The sequence below is a fragment of the Gopherus flavomarginatus genome, chromosome 4 (assembly GCF_025201925.1).
Source record: "Gopherus flavomarginatus isolate rGopFla2 chromosome 4, rGopFla2.mat.asm, whole genome shotgun sequence".
Taxonomy (NCBI): domain Eukaryota; kingdom Metazoa; phylum Chordata; order Testudines; family Testudinidae; genus Gopherus; species Gopherus flavomarginatus.
The window spans coordinates 128,112,117-128,138,819 of NC_066620.1; positions in this window are offsets into that span (position 1 = coordinate 128,112,117).

Below are 26,703 nucleotides of genomic sequence, written 5' to 3' on the forward strand. Positions count from 1 at the left end.
TGCTGTACATTAGCACAGCATTTGCCCCTAAACGTTTTGTAGTTTTCTACAGGACTTTGTGTTTGAATGCTGGGCCAAAGTCTATAGACGTCAATGAGAAAACTCCTATTGGCTTCAAGAAACTTTGAAGCAGGTTCTTAAGGCTTATTAAATTCTGTAGAACTTTTCCAGCCAGAGTCTGATGAGTACTCTCTTATCCCACATTAATTACTGTTGGGATGTCACTTCTAGTGAGGGAAAGATCTTAAGCTTCTTGGGGATTGACTTAAATGGGAGCAGTGTTAGGATAACACTGAAGTCATCCTCTCAAAGCCCAACATGGTCACTTGAAAGACTCCTATTGACTTCAGTGAGCTTTGGATCAGGGCCTGAGTGTTCTTATAAATGTCACACCTCATCCTTAAAGCTGTGTTTAAAATCAGATTTGAGGGGGAAAACATTTTCTTCTTTCTGTCTAACTCATACAAAAAATATTTTTGAAATGAACCAAATATTTTTTTCCATTTTTTTTTCATTTGCAAATTTTACTAGTCTTATTCAGAGCCCAACCCAAAATAGCACTCTCTTATAAATATGTTATTGGCGCTGATGTGCTTACTGTCAGATAATATATGTCCTCAGAAAAAGGCTAGGTTATCTTGATTATGTGATTTCACCTTGGGCCTTATTTTATCTTGGATTGTTTGAGTTTGTAAGAATGAGTTTAAAATGAAGACTTCTGGCTCTTCTCTTTTGTCCATTAAGCATGAATGAAAATGGCAGCTTTGATGAAAACTTTCTGGCATTGCTGCATAAGGGAACTTAACTCTGTCCAGGAAGGTTCATTGTCCATTTTTCCCTTTTGCAGATCAACAAATTCATTTTCTAGACTATCTCTGACCTGATATCTTCTCAGAGATTGACAAATTCAGTAATGGTGAATTATTTCTGTAATCTGAACTCTTATCTATGTGAAATGGTACCCAGGTACCATGTCTAGTATTGTCCCTTTGATTTGTCATCAATCGAGCAGAATCCCAGCATTTCAAAAAAATCCCATTATATACAGAACCTGCACTTGCATATAGCAGATAAGAGATGAAGACTGCATACAAGATTGAGATAACTTTCTCAGAATATAAAAATGATTTAGAAACCACTTCAATTAGCCAAAAAAACTTCAATTTTGAATTTCCCAGGGACAACTGACCACATGAAAAAAGAATTGGCTAGCAGTAACTATGCCTGTGTCACTGTCAAACAGGCTGAGGTTTGTCTCAGCTTGCACTTAGAATAAGAGGAAAGATTAATATTATTTCTATTAATGCCTCAAAAAAAGCTCGTTCAAAAGAAATGTCAGTAAAATACCCACTCTATAGCTTTCAGTAAATGCCATTGTCCAAAAATTGTCAACGCAGGTTCAGAATCTTAGGAAAGCAATTTCAGCATAGTAACGAAGAACAAGAAAACAATCTCAAAATATGACAGGTAATATTTTTCACTTGACTCACTAAAAGGTATAACTTAAAACTTCAATTGGTTTATTTTAGTCTATGTATTCTGGACCAATACTTTTACTATGTGTAAATTCTGATGCATAAGATGATATGCTATATTTCTGACTATACTTAAGAATATATCAGCTATGTACAAGTCTTGATTATGGGAAGAAAAATGACTGATGACTTTGTAAGAGATACTTTAGGAGAACACAGACATATTTGAATGGCTTATACTGATTAGTCTACAAACTCCAAATATTTCCCAATTTAGCTACTAACAACGGCAGCCATATTTGAGTAGATCTTTACACTGGGCCTAGTTGACACTGGTCTGTTAACAGGGTGGTGATTGTGCCAGCTAGTTTCCAGATTATCTTAAAATGATCTCTCTTGTTAGGACACCCATTGAGAGCTCTATGAAATAGTCCTGCTGATATTCTAGGGGAGGGCTGCACTGAATGTGTATGTGAACACATAGTAGATACCTGTTAAGTTTCAGTGCAAGTCACCTAGAAAAGACAATATATGTTTGAGAAACCACACCATTTGGTTGGGAACCTAATGACATTCCAGATATAAAGCAGCCTCACGGCTGGATAGGTGGGAGAGGGAGGCCTCTGGGCATGGCAGAATGCACAGTATGTAATCATGGCATGTGTGTAGCTGCAGATTGGCGAAAGACAGCTTGTTTGACATTCAGAGGGATGAAATAGCATCAGAAAGAGATTTCTGGTGCTGTTTTCATCTTTGCCATCTTGCAATATCATAATGTATTTCTGGCAACCAGAGTTTGCCTCAGTTCAGTTGACAAGCCCTCATGAATGTGAATATCTAAGCTTCACATTTATGTTAGTGATGATGTATGACTTTCCTTCCTTTCCCTTCCCCTCCTTTGTCTCCTCTCAGGAACTCTGGAATTGCTCAAAAATGGCTTTTGTGTATGTGTGTGAGTATGTGCACTTGTTTGTATAGTGTTACTGTTATATATTAGTGTATTTTAATCACAAAAATAAAATAAGTTTAAGAAATTCATTCCCAACATTGCAAAACTTGTAACTCACAATCCCTCAGTCAAAAGGAGAATAGTACATAATACACGTTTTTAATTGTCATTCTGCCCCAGGAGTCTTAGTATGCAATTTGTTTAAGTTGAGACTTCTTCAGAAATTGTGTTGGCTCTTATTTCTTTTAGGTCTAGATACTTTTGGAGTGTGCCTGGGTCATCACTGTTACACATAGCTGACAATTAGAACATTGGGAAGCTTTCAGTACAGAGATGACACTATATCCTTCTGACATTTTTAATATCAGTAGATGATATACATATAAATAAAAAGGCCATTATTTTGATATTTAATTTGTAAGTGAATGGATTTATACTGTCTAAAAGTAATTTTCATATAATGACAAGTGTCAGAAAGTGGTTCTCCCAATTAACTTACGGAACTTTTATGTTTGGCCACCTGGAAGTCGGGATATCCATCCGGATACAAATCTTTGACCAGATTGTCAGCTGGTGTAAAATGACAGAGTTCTATCTGGAGCTAGGATGACTTACACCAGCTGAGGATCTGGCCCCTGATCTATACCAGGGACATAGGGATTACAAAAGGGAAAGATTCCTATTGAAAGAGAAGATAAACTCACAAATACAAAACTACTGTTCAGTCAATACTGTTCAGCTATTGTGCTGTGCAGAGTACCCATACGGAAAGAAAGTTGTGTGTCCAGAAGTACAAAACATAACAAAGAGTTTTTATTCTTCCCATATATTGTGTTTAGAGATGTAGACATATGTTAATATAAGGGTAGTCAAGAGGCATACCATGGGCCAAATCTGGACCTCCAGACACTTTTGAACAGACTGCAAAATATTTTTTCATTATTGATATTGTTTTCATATTATTTTCTCTTGAATCTGGACATTGACTATACCTTGATCAAGAAATTTGGACCTTTACAGAAATAATTGATTACCCCTGTATTAATATGAGAGGAGTTGCAGCTCTACCCATTTGTTCATGTAGTTTGACCACAGAAGTGCCACTGAGCCTACCTATTATTAGGCCATTGCTGAAAGGTCTCCTAAAAATTTTGTGAAAGGACACTGCCAGCCTTGTGAACTAAAGCCCTCTGTGTACAGAACAACCATAATATAAGAAGCAGCTGTGAAGTTGGAGGGGATTTGCATGAGTAAGGGCAGAGTAAAAGCAACTGATAGAACTTAAATTAAAAAAAAAATCTTCATCTAAACAATTACTCCAGAGAAGGAGAGACTGTATATAGGAATAAGATATAAAAGACAAGAATACATACAGATAGAACTGCTGGTTCAGAAGATATTAATATAATATATGGAAAATAATGCAGAGAATCCTATTGTAAATTAATCAGGCTGGGGGACAAATGAGTGCCATCAACAGGCCCAGTGTGAGCAACATGTTCTCTGTAGGCTAATGAGGGAATGGGACCCCTTTGAAGGCCTGAACCAGAGCTACTGATATTCCAGCTGCTGCTCCTAGTTCTTCTTTCCTGTCTATTCTGCCTTAACCTGCTGGTGTAGCAGTCCTGATTCATACCACTTGCACCTACCTGATCTCAGGCTGCCACAGGAATAATGTTTAGCTCTTCTGTGCCAACTCTGAAGGGAGCAGCCTCCATTTTCCAGTACACCTAGGGTGACCAGATATCCTGATTTTATAGGGACAGTCCTGATTTTTGGATCTTTTTCCTTATATAGGCTCCTATTACCCGCCATCCCTGTCCAGATTTTTCATATTTGCTGTCTGGTCACCCTAACTACACCTGACAACCTGGCTAAATACAAATAAGGGGAGAGACTAAAGACCACCACCATCTTTGCCTTCTGCTAGGGAAATTAACATGGAATCCACTGCTTACTCTTTCTATTCTTCACTGGAAGGAAAAGGGGAGGGTTTCAATGAGACCATTAATGGTGTGAGGTAGTACTCAGCATAGGGCAGGGCAGTGGAACTGAGCCTGAAATAATTAACATCTGACTTAATGCAAGTTTGGGTTTTGAAAGAGACAAAAGTATTTATATATTTGACAACATATTTCATGGCAAAAATATTTTTTAAAACCATCGGCATATTTGGTAGGCATGGGCTGATGATGAGAGTGGTTAATAGGAAGGTATAATTCGGTGGCTGTTTCCTCAGTTATGGAATCAAAGGAAACAGATGTTGCCTGTAATTTTGCTCTGGTAAATGTATGCACGTAATAAGGGTCCATTTTTAAAACTGGGGTGCCTAAGTTTAGATAGCTACATAGATATTTAGGTGTTCAGATAGGAGGCTTAATTTCCAGAGGTGATGAGCACTGACTGATTTCAGAGGAAGGTGAGGGTGTTCATGAGCTTGGAAAATTCAGGATACACTATTTAGATATCTAAATATGTATTTGGATGCCTAAGTTTAGGAATCCAAGTTTAGAAACTATGGCTTGAATAAAAGAAGAATGTAAAAATACAACTTTGAAAAGCACAAAGAGTTTCTAAAGATAACACTTATCTTGCAAGTTCTAATATAGTATATTTATTGATCCAGGTATTCTGAGATTTAAAAGTGAAATCTTTGCTCTATTTTGCTTTGTACTTTATGAGGTGTTCCACTTGTCTAAGGCTTCAGTGGATGGAGCATGCCTAACTATTAAAAAAATAAAATCACCCCTTGCTCCCGAACGCTGTATTTTTATGGAATATACAAAGTAAAAATCTTAGTGATAGAATAACATCTCTTTCTTTCTCTTACTCTGTTTACAGAAGAGTGCTTTTCTATAATCAAAAGCTTAAAAAGAGATGGGATCTGTGATGAGAGATATCAGAATTGTTACACTTAAGGCTCATTCAAAGGTTGTTAAAGGAAATGAGATTTTCTGTTTTGCTGTCTAAACTCTGTTTTATTCCAAACCAACAATTCAAAATTCTCAGTTTTCCCAAAACAGTGTTATCCAGAAAGAAAGGATGTTTCTGTCATATGAATATTATGTAGGTGTAGACTTACATATTTTGCTAGAGCTAAGTTATTAAAGAGCACAATTAGGCATATTTTACTTTAATTCAGATCTACATGCTGTCAAGTTCTCAGTAGTGAGAATGAAATGGAAATACACATTAATGCAATACCTCTGAACCAAAAGCCAAGATCAGAATACCCAAAGACTTTGGATAAGTTTGACACTGCATATAAACTTTGTGGCTCAGACCTAGTATACAGGAAATGTTTTTATAATTCCATAGGTACACATAATGGGTGAATTCTAGGCTGTATGCAGATACAACCAATAAGAAGTATGAGTGGCATTTAACTGTGCTCGCTGTTAAAGTAATTTGCCTCAACTTCCTGATTAACAGTTTGTGAAGACGTTGAAGTGTCACAAAGCCTGTACAAAAAATGGAATACTCTCCAAAAAGTGAAGATAGCACGTTCATTTTCATAGCCTTTGCACAATTCATTATGCAGTTCTCACAACCCTCAGAAGGAGGGATGCATAGAAAGCAGCTTTGGATCTGTTGCAACTCCATTGGAGTAATGGCCTTCTCAACAGGTACTAAGGTGGGAATACAGGAGAGGAGCAAGAATGAGGAATAGGAGGTAGGCTCCACAGTGTAGAGTTACCACCCATTCATTGTCGTAATCTTGATTGGCACACATCAGAGGTGCAGGTCAGACAATGGGAGTGACTTAACACACTATGACATGGAGTCATATTTTAACAAATGGCTTCCATATAAACTTCACCTCTTAGCCCAGAATTAGCTTGGAGTCCCAGGGGCCTGGGCTAGTGAAAGAAAGGATGGTCCAGTGGTTAGACCACTAGCTGGGATTTCTCTGCTCTGCTACAGAGCTCCCTGCGGGCAGGTCACTTATCTCTGTCTCAGTTTTCCCTCTGTCAAATAGAGATAATAGCATTTCTCTGCCTCACAGGGCTATTAAGAGAATAAATACATTAAAGATTGTGAGCTGCTCAGACACTACAGTAATGGGGATCTTTGAAAATAGGAGAGTGATGGACTAGGCAATCCATTAATTTGTTTCCCCATTTAAGCATAAACATTCTCTCAGAACGAGAGCTAAAGCAGAGAGGACAGCACTTGGGAAACAAATAGAGCTGCACTCTGCTGGAAATATTTATATTATGTTCCTGAAGATTATACCAATTATGTTGATAGTACAGCGCACTGTTCAGTTTGAAGTGCCCATTTCTGAAGCCCTTGGTTTTCTAGGTGTTTCCTCTTCCAGAATAATTTTAGATGCCTACCATTAGGAGAAATCTGACCTTGAGAATCCCTGCTAGCATACCAGTGCTAAAATGCAATTTCCCACTATCTAGTTATGTGATGTACCAAGATAAAAGCACCCTAAGGTCACTGGCTGCAGAAGTAAAACCAATTTTATTCAGTGACAGGGTCCCCATAAGAAAGAGAGGTGTTCCTAAACATAAGAAAGAGCACATTAATAGCTTTCTTAATAGCATGTACAGTATCTGAGCTGTCTTAGCAGTGCAACGTGGCCTCAAGGTCAATTCATGGCCAACACGGCTGCCCATGAGGTTTTTGTGCCACCTTCTTTGTGCTTAGTGCTATGCCTGCTATATGGCAACTAAGCTGGTGCTGGCCTAGGAACAGTATTATGCACCTTTGTCATAAAGTGGTAGGGAAGTAATCATTCCTGCTTCTGCTGCTTCACTATGGGAGAGTGGGGCGGGAGAACAGACCGGGCAGATTCCTCCTCTACCCAACAGACTTCTTTTGGATTTGATGATAGTGACTACACGATGAAAGAGGAGGGGATGCCACCTGAAAGGGAGAGCAGCTTGAGGGGAGGAAAAGGGAAAACTGTCTTTGGAAGGTGGTACAAAGGTGCCCAGCAAACCTTCCTTTATATATTACATTGCATTTATTATACTGCATCACTGGCTTTGGGATTGGCTTGACTGCTTTGTAGGAACCAATCCCTGTCCAGGCATTACTTACTTTTTACCTCCTCTTTATGTTCCTGACTTATCTTATTCATTGTTCTCTTGTCCACTGCAAATGGTTCCCTGAGTGTTCCCCTTATATTAGCTAGTACAAATATTCTGTTTCCAGCCTCCTGTTCTACTGACCTCCCTAATTCTGTCTCCCAAGAAATGATGCCTCTCTCATGGCCAATTACTCATGTCAAGCCAGGCCTACAGTAGGGAGCCCAATGGACATGGTTAGGAGGTGGCAACTCAAATGCTCATGAACTTTTTCGAGTGCTGTTCAGCTAAATTTAGTGCCTGTAAATAAGCAGACATTCAGGAAATATTTTCTCTAAGTAGTCCATCCCTGGTACGGTACCTGATATCAAGCAGAAAGGTCTATAAATCAGGTAGTTCATCTCACGGATGTGTTTTAAGATGTGGCACAATGGGACCTTTTAAATGTGGATATCTATAAACACAGAATATCTGTTTTAGTCTATCAAGCAAGTAAAGTTTATAGAGCAATTAATTTTCACATCTCAGCTGTCCAAAACACTGATGATGTTAAGTTTATACAGTAGGTCAGGTCCCTATGGTTACCAGATTCATGAAGGGAATAAAATGATGATATAGAGCCTTAGCTCTCCAATAAAAGTCTCCTGGGACAATAATAAGGCCTATACATTTTGCAGAGCCTGGAGAGATAAAGAATTGTCCATGACAGTGTTACTGCTAAAAAGGTCATATTTTGTTTCATTTCTTTAGTTTTAAATAATAGACCTATAGGTATTTTTCCAAAATAGTTTATTCCTTCTCTTTGTTCTAGGAAATCAAGATTACCTCTTATCTATCTTTTTTTTTTTAAATCAAAGTATTAACCTGGAACCAGTAATTACTGACATTACTGCCGGAGACATTATATCTGCTCCTCCTTCTCTGTGCACTCAGGAAGAACCATAGTTATTAATCCACTTTGTCTGTCTGTTTGGTTTCCTTATGAGCATCATCTAGGGGATGGTATGGTATGATAAAACTGATCATATTAGACCTATGTGTCCACAACTGGGAACTCAATGTGAATCGGGATTTAGGCTGTTTTGATTGAAAATATTTTCAAGATACTACTTAATTTTTACAATTATTAAAACCCTATTTTTGAATCTGTTTTTTAAAAGATTTTATGAAAGCATTGCTCTAGGTGTCAATAACCAGAGTTCCAAGGAAATAGATGGAGGTCAAGGGTTCACAGGCTCTTTATAATTATCTATATTTGTTAGTTCCCTTTGAAAGACCTACTGTATGTCACTTGATTCCTCAGGAAGTTTTCAGAGGGCTTTAGTGATAATTCCAAACTGCAAATTTCTTTAAAAGATTCCAATCAAATTAAGGTCTGAGGGTAATTTGTCAGATTTTATGGAGAGTAACGTAGATTGTCAAACATACTGAGGAGGAATATGTTTGGCATGTGCACAGTATAAATATGTTTCTGTTGTAGGCTGAAATAAGACAGCCCAAATGCTCAGTTAACACAGCACCCTCCTTGTTATATGCCCTGGAATGCAATGTGCTTTTTAAATTAACTAAAATGACAAAGGCTGCTCCAAAATAAAAATGAGAAAATATAAGTGGATTTGGAACAGTAAGAAGGCAAGCTATACCTAGTCTCCCTCCATGCTTGGTTCAGCCTCCACCCTCAACTTCAGATCCAAAAGACTTTTAACTAATAAGTCTCTTGCAACTCTGCTACATGAAATATTCCATACCTTAAAGGCACAGTAACCAAATGGAGTTCTTCAAGTTCCATATACCTCACACTTTCCTAAAAATAAAAAAGTACTGACCAGATTTTTTTGATTAAGGGTCTGATCCAGCAAAGGACTTAATTTAGGTTTTTCAAAGGAGCCTAATGGAGTTGGGCCCCTAATTCCCAAGAACAACCTTAAGAACTCATTTCTTACCCTAGTATCCAGTCTTTGATCACATAGCCTCTCTCTACACACATTTTGCATTGCCTTTATACTTCAGCACAAACACTGAATAATATTGAATAACCTCTCCATTGTTTTACATTTTGTTTATTTCCTGTTTTCCCCCCAAGTTACTGTACTCGAGAGACAGACAGAAAGAGAATAGTAGGTATCAAAAAAATCTTCAGCAAACAAAACAAAAACTCAGCAAGGACAATCAGCACTGAAATAAGAGTAAAGCTGCTTGAAAAATAGCATAAATTGGTTTACAAATGTTTTCTCAAAAATGTGACCCTATTTTTAAAAAAAATGAATTTTTTCACAAAGCTCTAAATAAATATGTACATTCTCTCTCTCTCTCTCTATATATATATATATATTTACGTGTTCTTTTTTTGAGTATTTCTTTACATTTTGTTTTTGTTTTGCTTTTGGTTTTTTGCTTTGTTCTTTTCCTGACTTAGTTGAATGTCCAGCAGTTGCCCTGTTCCTGGGCACAGACTGACTGAAATAATGGCACTAATTATACAGTTTTTCTGGAAGTGATTTTCTAGACTGAAGAGTAGGGCAGAAAGACCTGCCAAATGTAGCTGAGGTCTGGCCTGAGTGGTTAAAATATGGAGGGGAACTTCACTACTTGAAGACAGAATTATGGAGATAAACAACTCATTAGGCTAAAAAGACAGGATGTCTGAACCAGCTAAGATGAGAGGGAGAACACGCAGGGAACCATTTATAAACAAGGTAACAAGGAACCAGACAAGTTAGGAATGTAGCAATGATGTAAAGAGGAAGTTGAACATGGCCAATACATGAGCAGAGAATGTTGCACAGGAATTGGTTCCTGCAAAGTAACCAAGGCTATCCAAAAAGGTGCAATGTAATGTATAGTAAATGTAATGGGATGTGTGATGTATATAAAGGAGAGGGATTTTTTGTAACTTTGGATGTGTGGTATACTCTGTACTCACCCGCCTACATTTGAGTCTGGTCAGCTCAGCGTAGCATTGCTGTAAGCCAAATAAAGACACTTGAGTGATGAAGTCTAGAGTCGAACCGAGTTCTTGGGAAGTTGAGTGGATATGGGAGAGAATCCAAGCACCATAATGGTTGCCTATCATAATGACAATAGTCTTCTCTTCTCCCAGCCCCTAAGTTCGGTGACACCGCAATGTCAGTATGTTTGCACAACACTATTCTTTTTTTACCAATGTCTTTCAAAAGATGTCAAAATTGTCCCTTTCAACAGTTCCATCTTCCTGGTTGCCCAGTTTGAGTTGTCAAATCTATTTATCATTATATATGTAGTTTACCAGTTAATTTATATGCTGCAATTCTAAATGTCAATTGTCATTGAGGGAAGGGTTCTACTCACATCCTTATGAATAAACAGAATTGGGTACTTTATCATCCCTTAATGGGATAAGAGAAAACCAGTACTAAGGAACGGAGCAGTTATGTGTTCTTGTAGCAAATAAGTGCTCTGCAATGATAAATTCTGTAATAATGCCCATCTACTGTAAACACATGTGTTACAGGCCTGAAGTTTATGAATAATGGCTTCATTTTGAAGTAATTAGAATTCAATGCTATTAACAGCAGGATGTCTGGATAATTATATTTTAGAATGAAGTGTCTGAGAAAAGGCATTTCTGTTCTTATGAAAATTATGTTTATGATTAATGGTATAAATGACAATATCCAATATAAATACAGAATGGCAAAAATTAATGGAATCCATCAGGGGCGACAGTATGAAAATTAGGCAGAATCATAGGTAAAGAACAGCTTCCATAATGTTTGACTCTATATCAGAATAGTCTAGTCTCTTTTTCCATCTGCCAAAATCTGCCCAAGATGTAAGCCTTTTGGTTAGTATATGTTGATTTATATTGTGCTCTTGTTCTGAAATTGTGAAGATGATTACATGAGAAATAATGTTAGATTGCCTAAACCAGTTATCAGTTGTTTTGTGGACTCCTGCCAGAGGACAACCTTGAAAAGGGTAGTGTTGGCTCCCTTGCATGCCAACAGAACAACACAGCTGGACCTGTGACTGTTATTATTACTAAACACTTGTACAGCACCATAAATTCATCCAGAACTTTAGGTAGGTAAGATACATTCCCTGCCACAAAGATCTTACCACTTGAATGAAAAAAGAGAAAGCAGAGGATAGAACTTCAGAAAAGGAATGAAAAGGAATATAATCTCTATCAGAAAAACCAAGAAAAAAAGAGATGGTGAGATTTCCAAGATCACTGATGAAGTCTGTGCGATAGCAGAGACCAGAACTCAGGAATTCCTGTCTTGTCAACCCACTAGATTGCAAGAACCAAACTCCAACCCGAGCACGTCCCCACTTCTTGTGAAACATCATATCCTACATCAAAATACAGGTCCCATCCCATTTACTTCTCTTTAGTTATCTTCAAGGGCTGCTAGCTTTTACTTTGCCCCTGCTCTTCCAAAGACTTTGGAGGCAGCTAGGGAGGGGGCCTCTGCTCTTCCCTCGTGTGTATGCCTACATTTTCATAAGCATGGGTATTTGCATATGAGTGTATGTGTTGTACAAGTAGGTGCTAATTTAATCAATATAATTAATGCAAAACTGACAAAAGCATTTGGGGAATTGTAAAATGGAGGAAACTGACATCCCCATCAATCAGAACGTCTTTGAAGTTTTAAAGTATCTGAAGTTATTTTTCCAACCACGTACTACTGCAGACCTTTTCAAAATAAAGAATTCCCAAAAGAATATCTTCATTCAATTGATTTTCAAAGTGAAGTTTCCTAATAGAATTCATTGTCTTAATTCATAGCAATAGTTTTATTATCCCACACTTAATTGGCTGATTTGCTTCATTCACAAGTTTATATTAAAATTACAATGTTGTGAGAAAGAGTATCTGCCTCTATATTCAGTTTCATCAGATGACTGGAACCTTCACATGCATGGCACAGGATCAGCTCCTTTTGGCACTAATAGGCTGATATAAAAAAACCCATTTCAGAATAATTTTTCATTTTCTGAAGTCTGTTTTAGGAGGATATTGTAAACAATTTTGTCTGCCATAGTTCAGAGGTCCTTCTCAGCCTAAAGTGTCAGGAGTATTTCACTGGCCATCTATCAATGAGTTTATCAATTTGACATTCAGAGGAGAAAGTAAAAACTGTGAAACTGACGATAAAAGCAATGGCTGTTTGGGGAGCTGAAAACTGGCTGAGGGGGCTTTTACCCCTCCAACTACTATGTATTTTTTTAGAATGCATGTGAATCTATTACCTAGCATTATACTGGTTTAATATTGGACTATGCGAACTCATAAAAGTTGCAAGTAGTTCCTTCTTCCATTCTAGGATCCTGGGCGCTTCTTACCAAATTTTTTTCACAACATTTGTGGACTTCCAATGAACACTTTTAAAAATGTTATGCACAATGGATTATGTCCTCTCTACTACTCTCACTTGCTGGTGCTACAGTGAACCTATTTTCATTCTCTATAATCTCTGTCAATCTGAGGGTTTCTATAGTACTGAAGTATCTAAGTGCGTCCCAGATACATTATTCCATGAACATTTATTTGCAATTTGGGGTTTTGGTTACACAAATGTTGGGGAATGGCTGTACTTCACATGGATATCTGTATTACCATGCAGACAAGGATTGTGACAAACACAGGAATTTGCTATTTGTCCTGAAAGCATTCTCCTTTTGCCTGTCCAGTTGCAAAGCAGAAACAATGACATCTACTTGGCAAGCAGCGTTACTCCACTGCGTTTCAATTATACCTATTAGTGATAAAAGAAAGGAAAGTGTCTGTGAAGTTTCTATAGTGGCAAAGGCTGAAGCCTATAAACAAATCATTTATCAAAAGGCTAAAATTTAAAAAAAAAACAACACTTTTTCCTCTCTTTTAAAAGAAGACAAAAAATGCAGAACTCCAGTTAGACACCCGCGGGCCCCCCCCCCAAAATAAGGTTAATCGGTATAAAAAGGTGATGATGGAGAGGGAAAGCCTCATATCAGGAGATGTAAGAAAATGTCAGAGAAATACTACAAGGACAATGGGCACTGCCTGGTGGAAGTTCTTAGATGCACTCTTGACACGGTCAAAAGGACTTTCTGTCACTAGCTTCTAGGTCCATTTCATAGACACTAAATTATCTTCCCAGTTTACAGTATCCTCTCCAATACAAACAAGTTATTAATATGGTTTAAATAATGTTAAATTATATAACATTCTAAACATTTGTAGTGATTCTTGAGTGGCTTTATATTAACCACTTTCATAGGTACAGTTTTTCTGCCCACTAAAGTGAGTTTGAACCCTGTTTCCTTAAGCAGTCTCTCCAAAAAGAGATAGGAAAGATCCTACAATATTCAATTAAGATACTGAATCCTTATTTAAATGAGCAATACAGTTCAACTGAAGTGAACAGGACTATGTGTGAGAAAGAGTTGCAGAGTTTATCACTCCCATAAGAAGGTAAATATATAGCAATAGTATAACCTTTAATTCCGAGGTACCCAGATGTTTAGTCATCTCTGATTGTTCTTGCCAAACCATTTTAATAGCTTCCAAGATTTTAAGGCCTTTAGGAACCATTAGACTATCTAGTCTAACCTCATGTATAAACACAGACATTTCTATTTTTATGCTGTGCTATGAAGGCCTTCCCTTTTCTATCCTACTTTTCCTATAGCTTCCTGGCAGTCCAGGTTTTCTGGACTTTGGTTTTATTTTCCTGGTGCTGAACTCAGAGTGATTGATAGCTCTTCAGGACACCTATCTCCCACTACAAAGAAAGGAGGGATAAAAAACCAGTGAAAAGACAAGACCAAGCCTGAGTTCTCACCAGATTATCATTGCTAGAGGGCCATTTCATTAACACACAAATCCTTCGCAATGATTTTTTTAAAGTAAGAACTTTAAAGTAGGTTCTATCTTAATAAATTAATTGCCCCCAAATGAAGTTTGTGTTAACAGAGAGGAAAAGCTTTGAGTCTTAAATAAACAGCCTAAAGAGCAGAAAAGAACCTTATAACACTCACAGGAATTTTCTTTCCTGAAGCACAGTTTCGATCCTTTGCAATCTTAGATCTGTAGTTTTGATGTCCCATAGAAATTGGGGCTGATATGCTTTGCTATAGTCCTATATGTATATTGAATATTTTAATAAGCATTTTAGAGATATTTGGCCTTCTGGGCACATCAACGCTAATTAATTAAATGCAAAAAGATTATTTTTAAAAAGATTAAAAGTAACAATGAAAGTGACTGAAACTACGGTTTAACAAAGAGGGTCATTTATTTTAATAAAACATATCTTTATTTTTCATCCCTCCTGTCAGAGTTTAAGATTATGTCTTCCTAAATAATTCTGCAAAATTCCTCTCTGATTAACTGAAGTAAATTGAGCTCCAGCTATCAAGTGCAAAGCCCCCCTTTTCCCATGGACAAATAATGAGCAAGAATCAAACTATCAAGGCAAAAATCCCAAGGAGCCCACTTTGATGGAGCTAAAACTGTAATTTTGTAAGCACAGTTTAATATTCAGTACAGGCATGAAAGTACATATATTGAATTTAAATAGCCCAATGGCCCAGAAATGCAGTGAGAGAATATATAACTGGGAACTTGTGGCTACTGTACTGTGAAACACTTTCCCAAAAAAAATGTAAATATTTCAGATGCTATCCTTTGCAGAAATTTAACTAGAGGGTTTAAAACATATTTCTAGTGTATACTCTGATATTTTGAAGAAATGTATTTACTTCAAAATATGGATTTATGAGCTGTTAAGGGAGTGACATTTACATCTAAATTCTGCCATCAGACATAGGTGTGTGGTGTCCTTAGCAGGCATGACAGCCATGCTCACACAACTTCCATCCTAGTTTTTGATTGTTGTTTGTGTTCTGCATGTGCTTGGATTTGTGTGTATACGTCAATATAAATATACGTATGTGTTTTGTATATGCATATATAAAACAGACAAGGGAGAGAGTGCACGATGAGGTAGACAGATTTTGTTGGCATGAGTTTGGATGGCATTCCTCCACTGGCTCCCCCTTCTCCATCAAATCAAACAGAAGCTTACTTGTCTTCATCTTCAAGGACCTTCATGGCTACTTATCACATCTCATATACTTTTATGATGCTGACTCCCACCTCTAATCAGCCAGTGATGCCAGTCTTTATTGCACTCTTATTAAATTATCAAGCAAGCATCTTTGTGCTTTCTCCCTTGCTGCCCCCATGCATGGGACAAGTTCCCCATAAACATTAACAAAGCTACCTCATTGTCTTTCTTCTAAACGTATGTCAGGGTTTTTTCCCTCACTTTGAACTTTAGCGTCCAAGAAGTGGGGACCTGCATGATTACTTCTAAGCTTAATTACCATCTTAAATTTGGTACGCTGCCATCAGCCAAAAATATAGTGTTTGGCACACTTCTGTTCCCCCAAAACCTTCCCTGGGGAACCCAAGACCCTAACCCCTTGGGTCTTAAGACAAGGAGAAATAAACCATCCTCCCTCCTTTCCCCTCCCTGGGTTGCCTTGGGAAGCTTCACACCGATCCAAACTCCTTGGATCTTAAACAAACGAGGAATTAACCCTCCCTCCTTTCTTTTCCCCCCCACCAATCCCTGGTGAGTTTAGACTCAATCCCTTGGATTCTAAAACAAGGAAAAATCAATCAGGTTCTTAAAAAGAAAGCTTTTAATTAAAGAAAGAAAAGGTAAAATTTATCTCTGTAAAATCAGGATGGAAAATGCTTTACAGGGTATTTAGATTCATATAGACTAGAGGGACTTCCTCCCCCAGCCTGAGATTCAAAGTTACAGCAAACAGAGGTAAAAATCCTTCCAGCAAAAACGAACACATTTACAAGTTAAGAAAACAAACATAAGACTAATCCGCCTTGTCTGGCTATACTTACAATTTTGAAACATGAAAGACTGATTCATAAAGATTGGGAACACCTGGGTGTACGTCTGGTCCCTCTTAGCCCCAAGAGCGAACAACGAACAAAACAAAACAAAGACTTCCCTCCACCAAGATTTGAAAGTATCTTGTCTCCCTATTGGTCCTCTGGTCAAGTGTCAGCCAGGTTTACTGAGCTTTTTAGCCATTTACAGGTAAAAGAGACATTAACCCTTAACCATCTGTTTATGACAACGTAGAAGTATAGGACTGGGAGGGACCTCAACAGGTCATCTAGTCTAGTCCCCTTCACCCGAGGCAGGACTAAGTAATAACTAGACCTTTCCTGACAGGTGTTTGTCTAACCTGTTCCTAAAAACCTCCAATGATGGAGATTCCACAACCTCCCTAGGTAATTTGTTCCAGTGTTTCACCACCTTGGCAGTTAAGAAGTTTTGCTTATAACTCTCCTTTGCCATGCTGCCAACAGAGAACCTGACAATGGTGAATCAGCTGGTGTGCTGATACCACAGCCTCTCATGCTGATTGCTGTTGTCTCATTGTTTCCTTGTACTACCTTATCTGTCTGTATCCATGTATTATCTCCTATCTTATACTGTATACTCCCATTTGTCTGAAACCCTATTATCCGAACCCCATCCTTGTCTCTCAGGCTGTATCTCATGCTGAGGGACATGGAAGGAATTCAGAGAATGCAAAGATTCACGTACTAGAGCAGGTATCCTTAGCCAGAATTGTGAGGCTTTGTGGTAGGCCACTCAGCTGCAGAGGACTCTCTGCAGACACAACATGTGGTGGCAGGGTTACCACTTGGCTAGTATTTGACCGTCATGGCCTTTTTTTTTTTTTTTAAATGGATTTGCCAGTTGCCAGAAAAATATATTTATTCTGATGGTTTTTTTTTTTATGTGGGTCTAATGCTGTGGTTCCCAAACTTGTTCTGCTGCTTGTGCAGGGAAAGCCCCTAGTGGGTTGGGCCAGTTCGTTTACCTGCCGTGTCCACAGGTCCGGCTGATCGCAGCTCCCAGTGGCTGCGGTTCTCTGCTCCAGGCCAATGGGAGCTGCTGGAAGCAGCAGCCAGTACATCCCTCGGCCCACGCAGCTTCCAGCAGCCCCCATTGGCCTGGAGCAGTGAACTGCGACCACTAGATGCTACGGTAGGTAGGCAGGTTAAACAAACCGGCCCGGCCCGGCCCGCCAGGGGCTTTCCTGCACAAGCGGCAGAACAAGTTTGGGAATCACTGGTCTAAAGATTTGCACTATTATCTCAATACACTGGGTTATTGAATGTTAAAAGTTTTCATGTCCAGCTAAAGATGCTGCAGAGCTCCTACTTCTGCAGTTTAGGGGATAACAGATCAAAACGCAGCAGCTGTCTGCCCACATGCGCTGCACTTGCACGTTGGTACCTGAGAGAGGATTTGAATCAAGCAAGAGTGAGATGATATGCGAGGCATATTAAATAGTGGAAGATCAGGGCAATTGTGTGAGTGATCCTATTACACCTCCGGAAAAAAAAAACTCACATTTGAAACTACACATTCAATGACAATTGGTTAAATGAAACAGACTATATAAACTATATGGCAAAACGTGCTGAAAAAACAAACACCCATTTTTTATCAATGATGGTATCAATTTTATCTACATATAGTATCTAAAGAGATAACACAAGTGGCTATTAAAGGGGGGTTATGGACTTGCTTTGTGGTTGGGATTGTGGCAGACTTGTCTTGTCAGGTGGTGGTTCGGGAGTTGCCGGGGAGGTGGGGGGTTTGCATTTCAAAGTTGGTAACCCTATGCAATGGGGAGCCCGCGGTCCTGGTGGGATGGCACATAAGCTCTTGGCCAGAATTCTGCTGTGGCCCCCAACCCCTAGACTACAGCCTTCCCTACACTTTGTGCCTGTAGGGATTGGGTATAACTGATCCTGTGGCAGCACAGGGAGGCCTCTCTAGCCCTACAGCCATGGTAGTGAGCTGGGCATAGCAGAGCCCCTTGTCTGGGACAATGAGGAGGAGGAGACGGATAAGCCCTCAGATGAGGAGGAGGCCACTCCCAATGCTGAATAACTCCTGCCCTCTGATTATCCAAACTCCCCGTTATCTGAATAAAATCCATGTCCCCATGCTATTTGAATATTTGGGAGGATACTGTACATAGAATGTAAGCTCTTTTGAGGCAGGGACCATCTTTTTCTTCTGTGTTTGTACAGAACCTAGGCCTGGTCCATGACTGGCCAGGGTTCCTAGAGTACGTCTGCACAGCGAGTGGCAACGAATCTCAGAGCCTAGCTGACAGATGGTATGGCATGGTATATTACCACAGTCCCAGCCCGAACATTTACACCACTATTTGTCACACTGCAGTTTGAGCCAGAGTCTCTTAACCTTGCTGGTGAAGGCTGCTGCTCACTGTGTGGATGCACCCCTAGAGGCTGTGCCAATAAAATAAATAATGATTCACAACTAATAATTATGGAGCTATACAGGAATTCGGGCTACACGATCATAATAGTCCCACGTGTCCCTATAATCTATGACTCTCTGAAATGGCAAAGTCATGAATGAATTATGCAGCTCATCCCAAATGAGCATCAAACACCCCCTTCATACCATGCCATAGCAGCATGTATTTGATATATGCTACAAATATTATAGCAAACCTATTTTAGGAATGTGATAGAGTTTTACATGTCTCATGGCTATACAGTCAGAAAGATATAAAAATGATAGCTAAGCTTCTCAGTACCATCTCTAATTGCCCAAGATTTTGAGGGAGAGGAAAACTAATACATTTAAACCCCCAAGAAGTTACCAAATACCCTAAATCAGATTTTATGCCTGAAATCTCAGTATATACCAGCAAATTATATTTCCTGTTAGGAATCTCCTCTTCAAAACTGTAAGACTCCCATTTGTGTGTCTGCTGAATCAGCAGTTTTCAGGTCTTAAACCTTTCAGAGGGTCAGGATTAAATCGTGCACCTCAGACCAATGATATGTAGACATATTCCATCTCAGTTATCAGTTATACCATCATAATTCAGGGTCAAGGCCAGGGTCACAGCTAGAAATTACTATTACTAAACAGTTTATATCTTCAAAGTATCATACAAACATAGTATGAGTAGTTGCCTATGGAGTAAAGTTGTGCTCCACATTAGTAAAGGTGGAAGAATCTGACTCTTAAGTATTTAATTTTCACAACATTCCTGCACAACTGCCTAACTCAAGAGTAAAACAAATCAAAACAAACAAAAATCCCACAAAAAACCAAAGAAGCCAAAAAACCTGAGTCACATCAAAAGAATCAATCATGAGATGGTCTTGAAAAATCATGAATTTTTTTTTTAATCCCATGGTTTTTGAACTGTCTTTCATACTATGCGCTGGAAGGTGAATTTCTGAATCCCTAGCTTGTATTTACTTCCCAGGGCTGCTAAAAGGATCCTCTCCTAAAGGCTGAGCTTGACACAGCTAAATTTATTTTCCTTCCTTACATCTCCTTTTGCTTCAGTCTTCTTCTCCTCTCATCTCCTTCACCCTCACTATCCTATACTTTACCTGGGCTTTCATATTCTTTCTTCCTTCCTTCCACAGCCCCTGCCTATCTCCTACACTCCTGCTGGTCACCCTTTTACCAACTGATATCAAACCTATCTTGTTATCCCTCCCCTGCCCCCCACTGCCTACCCACCACACCCTTTTCTCCCCCAGAGTCTCAGCCCATTTCCACCTGTTACCCTGCTTTTCCTCCACGCTCCCTCCTTCTCCTTACATTCTCATTTGTACAGTTTCCTTCACTCTTCCTGAGTTCCCCTGATCACTCCAGTGTCACTACATTTTCCTGTTGCCTACAGCCCCATTATAAATGGTGAAAAAGAGACACAGAAGTTGTGAATTTCTCAAAGCCACAATATGAGTCATTGGCTGAGCTGGTACCACAGCCTATCATGCTGATTGCTGAACTAATCCATTCTTGTTCCCAATCATTAGCTATGGAGTGAAGGTAATTATTACAAGTCTCCACATATTGTAGTTAATGAGCTAATGGTCAAGGAAAACAGAGACAGAGGGGTCTGATCCTGCAGGTGCTCAATGCCCACAACTTGCATTAACTTTAATGAGAGTTGAGGGTCCTCTCTCCATGGCAGCATTATGAAGGGGCACAATGCAGTGCCACATATTTGCCAACTGTTGACACCAACACACATTTCAAAATAAATTATTTCCCAGTTTTGTGAGGTGCTCATTACAATCAATTCCCATGGATGTCTGAAGGACCTGTATCTACTCAGCCTCTCTCAGGATCAATCCATAAGTCTGTGCATTTCCTGAAATTCAGGTAATTAAAACATAGCAGATGCTTTTCTGGATATTCATGACTGGTCATTTAATCCAGCTTGATTATTACAAGACAGCTACTTGTTTTGTATTCATGTACAGTAGAAAGTAATCAATTCCTAAAACCTCTCTCATGCTCAGAGGACATTTGTTGTAAACCAGTTCAGATGAATGGAAAGCAAATTGTTTAACTACCTATTACTTGTCAAATCAGGTCATTTACACATCTGAAAAAAAGTTTATGAAGACAATGAGAAAAACATGATTTCATTTGGGAGGAAAAAAATGTGGGAGACTATTCCGGCATTTCAAGAGATTCTTTTCCAGAATATCACCATGCAATTGTGTATCTTACCTTTTTGTCTCTAAATGAGCACATCTTTCCATTCTTTAGCTACTGAATATATCCTTCCTTGCCTTATCATCTTTAATGACACTTTTAAGACACAGAAATTGTCACAGGCAATGCCTTTAATACTGTATTGTTGAAATTACCAAATACTTAACTCTGCCTAAAGGATACTTTGGGATAAATGTATTATGCACCAAAATGTCATTGTGGATATTCATGATCATAATTTTTCTTACCTTCCTGCTCTATGCTATTGTGTTGTGCTGCTAAATAAAAGCTCCATTCTACCCTGTAGATAGCTGCATTTCAGTGACGGATGAACATTCTTTGCTGTATTTACTCAGCCAGTCTTATTACCTACATGTGAACAAATGCTTTCCCAGTCTTTTTACCAAACATGCAGTAGCCTTGGATTAGTTTGGGGTGTGAATGCATTTGTCACTAAGAACAGGTTCTTTTACTCAGATGGCTACATCGGACGTTTACTGAGTTTGAGACTGAGGAAACACACAGAGACTTTACAAGCTCTAGCTAATACAGACAAGTTTAATTGAAAATATAGAAAAAGAAGATGAACTATCATAAGTGTAGCAAAAACAACAAGGAATCTGGTGGCACCTTCAACACTAACAGATTTATTTGTGCATAAGCTTTTTTGGGTAAAAACCCCACTTCTTCAGATGCATGGAGTGAAAATTACCAATTCAGGCATAAATATCTATTGGCACATGAAGAGAAGGGAGTTACCATACAAGTGGAGAACCAGTGTTGAAGGCCAATTTAGTCAGGGAGGATGTGGTCCACTCTCAATAATTGATGAGGAGATGTCAATACCAAGAGAGGGGAAATCGTTTTTGAGGTAAGCCAGCCACTCTTAGTCACTATTCAAGCCCAAACTGATGTTAAGTTTGCAAATGAATTGTAGCTCAGTAGTTTCTCTTTGAAGTCTTTTTGTTAGTTTGCTGAAGAATGGCTACTTTTAAATCTGTTATTGAGTGTCCAAGGAGATTGAAGTGTTCTCCTACTGGCTTTTGTATGTTACCATTCCTGATGTCTGATTTGTGTCTATTTATCCTTTTTCTCTACAGGTGCCAATATATATTTATGCCTATATCTGTAATTTTCACCCATGCATCTGAAGAAGTGGGTTTTTTACCCACAAAAGCTTATGCACAAATAAATCTGTTAGTCTTTAAGGTGCCACCAGCCTTCTCATTGTTTTTATGGTTACAGACTAACATGGCTATCCATCTGACAAGTTTAGCAAAATGGCACCTTGCCTTGTGTACACTTTCAGCCTTAGGCTGGTACAAAATAAAGCAATCCCCCATTGTTGACATATGTACATAGTTACTACCTTATGGAGGCTATTAGAAACAAAGACAGAAGAAACAGTCAGGGAAACACACCACAAGAACAGATGAAGTTTTGAACCGCCTTCTCAATTACATTAGGTGTCCCACTTGTAATTAATGTATCAGGTTTTGTATCACCTTTTTGATACATTTACTTATCTGTGACCATATTCACTTAAGTGTCAGTCCCTTGCTCATATATGGTTTCTAAGTATCCATAATTGGGGTTCTGATTTGAGACAGTGTTGTGTTAAAACATTTCCCAATGTTGGCAATACATGAATGCAGTTAACTTCACACAATAAAAATCCCTTAGAAATCTGTTATTTGAAGAATAAATTATGTTGTGGTTATTATGCTATTAGCCAGGATGGGCAGGGATGCAAATCCATGCTCTGAAGTGTCCCTTTTTGCCAGATGCTGGGAATTGGCGACAGGGGATGGATCACTTGATGATTACCTGTTCTGTTCATTCCCTCTGAAGCACCTGGTACTGGCCACTGTTGTAAGACAGGATACTGGGCTAGATGGACCTTTGCTCTGATCCAGTATGGCCATTCTTGCGTTAGCTTGTTTTGTTTTTTCTTTTACAAAGCACTTATTGATAAATCTTATAACTTTAGGTCAAGTTGCTTATGCTAACTCTTATACTCCTTCTGCTAAAACAGTCTAACTATTAAACTACTATAGGCTGCACTGGCCCTTAGCTTGCTGCCAAGTTGTTTTTTTTCCCTCATTACAACTCCAATAGTTTCCATTTTATTAGCTTACAGAATTTTAATAAGCCTTAGTACATGATATATAATTTGATCTTGAACCCTCAGATAAGGTCATGGGTTACAGCACAACAACTTGACATATTACAAATCTCCCCACCTCCAGGGATCTGGTTTTAACAACACAGACATTAACAATAATATAGCATAAGTGCTGCTCAAACCTTTTCCCCAGGCGTGGTTATACATAAGTTTCCCGTTTCAGGACAGTTTAACCTACAACATAGGTCCTCTCTTTCTACCTTTATTCCTAGCCGGTGCAAAAACTGTCAACAACGTGGGATATTCTAGCCAAACACTGCCAGCTTCCCACATGAGCATTTCCTTCTTTCCTTCCTTTCTTATCTTTGCATTCAGTGCTAAGTATTTCATAGTTTGTTGCTTTTGCTCTTTTTGCATAAAATATATAGTAATGCAGACACATAGAGAGTACACACACATCATCATTACGTAAATTGAGCCCATCATATAATTTTGGGAGACGTATCTTATTTCACACCTATATATCATAAGAACAGAATGATTCCAGTTATCTACATGTAATTGGGAGGAGTCCTTCCAACTCTGAAGGAAAAATTTAATTGCAGACTTTACAAAGATATCTATACATTTTCTCATGTTCTTATATTAGTCCAACCGATCTTTTATGTTCATTGATTTGTACACTTATACAGATATAGTCAATGTTAATTTTGTCTTTGTGTTTGTTAGGGAATGCAGAGGTCTAATACTTTTCTCCAGAATGTGTGTGTGAAAGGTTAGAGGATCAGCTGTCTGACATGACCAGCATAAATCTATCAACAACCCAACTTTACTCAATTACAAGTGATGGTTTCTATTCAAGCTTATGCAGCAAGAAAGAACTAGCTCCTCTAGATTGCTCTAGTTTAGTATATATTTGGAGCTGAAGGTGTAATTCCCAGGTCACGTAGACATATCTGTGCTAACTCAAGAGCACAAGAACTAGGGTGAGTATGTCTATGAGAGAATCTTATCCATAGCTCCAAATGTAGACTTAGCTTAGATGTTTTCCCAAATCTTGAATATTTTCTTTCCTCAACCTTCTTCCTTTTTAAGTAGAAGCAATTGCTCCAGTATAATCTTTCCACGTATTCTGGAAGTAGACAAAAGGCTGAATCAGACTAGGTGTCACAATTCTGATCAATTTGGATAACACAGTAATTGGTAGTTTAGCATAAGTCTTGTCCTCAGAATAATCACCATCTTTGTATGACCACCATCATGGTCTTCCCTTGCTCCCTGTTTCTGCTCAACTCTAGTGCTGACTGGATTCTTTTTAAGTTTGGACGCTTATTAAATTTGCAGATACCACCAAACTGGGAGGGATTACAACTGCTTTGGAGGACAGGATCATAATTCAAAATGATCGGGACAAATTGGAGAAATGGTTTGAAGTAAACAGGATAAAGTTTAACAAAGACAAATGCAAAGTGCTCCACTTAGGAAATAAAAATCAGTTTCACACATACAAAATGAGAAGACACTGTCTAGGAAGGAGTATGGCAGAAAGGGATCTAGGGGTTATAGTGGACCACAAGCAAAATGTGAGTCAACAGTGTGATGCTGTTGCAAAAAAAAAGCAAATGTGATTCTGGGATGCATTAACAGGTGTGTTTTGAGCAAGACACGAGAAGTCATTCTTTTGCTCTACTCTGCGCTGATTTGGCCTCAACTGGAGTATCGTGTCCAGTTCTGGGCACCACATTTCAGGAAAGATGTGGAGAAACTGGAGAGGGTCCAGAGAAGAACAACAAGAATGATTAAAGTCTTGAGAACATGACCTATGAAGGCAGGCTGAAAGAATTGGGTTTGTTTAGTTTGGAAAAGAGAAGACTGAGAGGGGACATGATAGCAGTTTTCAGGTATCTAAAAGGGTGTCATAAGGAGGAGGGAGAAAACTTGTTCACCTTAGCCTCGAAGGATAGAGCAAGAAGCAGTGGACATTAGGAAAAAGTTCCTAACTGTCAGGGTGGTTAAACACTGGAATAAATTGCCTAGGGAGGTTGTAGACTCTCCATCTCTGGAAATATTTAAGAGGAGATTAGATAAATGTCTATCAGATCTAGACAGTATTTGGTCCTGCCATGAGTGCAGGGGACTGGACTTGATGACCTCTTGAGGTCCCTTCCAGTCCTATAATCTATGAATGTATGAATCTATTAATTATTTTCATTGAAATATGGTTTTTTATAACTTTTTCATTTTGAAAACAAATTTGAAATTAATTTTTTCTAAAGAGAATCCTGAAATTTTTGGTTTTGAAATTGTGGAGCTATGTCATCTTCTCTCAGATTTTTGTCTCATTTTTCCACTAGAAAAGTGGGGAAAGGAGGCACAAGAGGGGGAAGAAGAAAAGTTTAAAAGTGAAAGAAAGTAATGCTTTGACTTTTAAGAGTTGCTGTTGAGAGGATGACACTCAGAAGTGAAAGTAACACCTTCACTTTTAAACTTTCTTTTTAAGTGAGAGAGAACCCCCTCCCCCCAACCTCCCACTACAGTTACTAACAGTTCAGCAGGAGCGAGGGACCCTCCGAACAATTGCCACCGAATACTTGAAAGTGCAGCCCCGCTCCGGAGTGGCCGCCTCAAGCACCTGCTTGATAAGCTGGTGCCTGGAGTCGGCCCTACACTTCAGGAATATTATACAGAACTTGCCATCCTGGGAAAGGGGTTGGCAAATGCAGTTTTAAGTCTCCTTTGTGCTCTTTCCTTGACTATGCCAAAGGCTAGAATGGGACCTGACATAACTTAGGCAGCCCTAGTGGCCTGTTTAATTTAGGCTAGCTTCCCTGGGCTGCCCTGTGGGCTGCTTGCACTTTCCAGAATCTCTTCAGTCATGCATGCTGCAGACTGACTCTGGCGACACAGCCCTCCTGTCTCTAGGCTCACCCCTTGACCGCCCCCCATGCAAAGGATTGCAAGGAGGTGCTCAGGATGCAACCTTCTCATGGCTAGCGTCTCTGGCTGGATATGATGCTTTTAAGCCCCTTAATGTCACTTTGGCCTTTTTATCTGGCATGAAGAGGCAGAGTAGGTCTGAGATCTCATCCTTTCATTTTTTTGTCAAGTGGGAAAAAAATTAAAAAGTGAAATGAAGTGGACCTTCTACTGCCTCCTCTATCCCCTACACCCCAATTATGGGGAAAGAAAGGGACATTTTAAAAATAAATTGTAAGAGGGATTTTTTTCACAAAAAATGAAACAAACAAAATCTAAACAAAAACTTCAAAATAAAAATTGCAGAGACATTTAATTTACAAATTTTTATTTGAAAAACAAAAGATTTCATAATTCTTAAAACAAAACTAACTCCCCCGCCAGTTTTGAGGGGAACAAAAGAGATCAGTATTAACCAGCTCTAGTCAGTATCTTTTCTTTCTTCCCTCCATTTGCAGAATCCAAGGTGTCTGTTCTACTGCTGAGTTCCAGATAGAGCAGGCCAGGAAATGAAATTCCCATCCCATGAAAAATTCAAAGTTTTAGA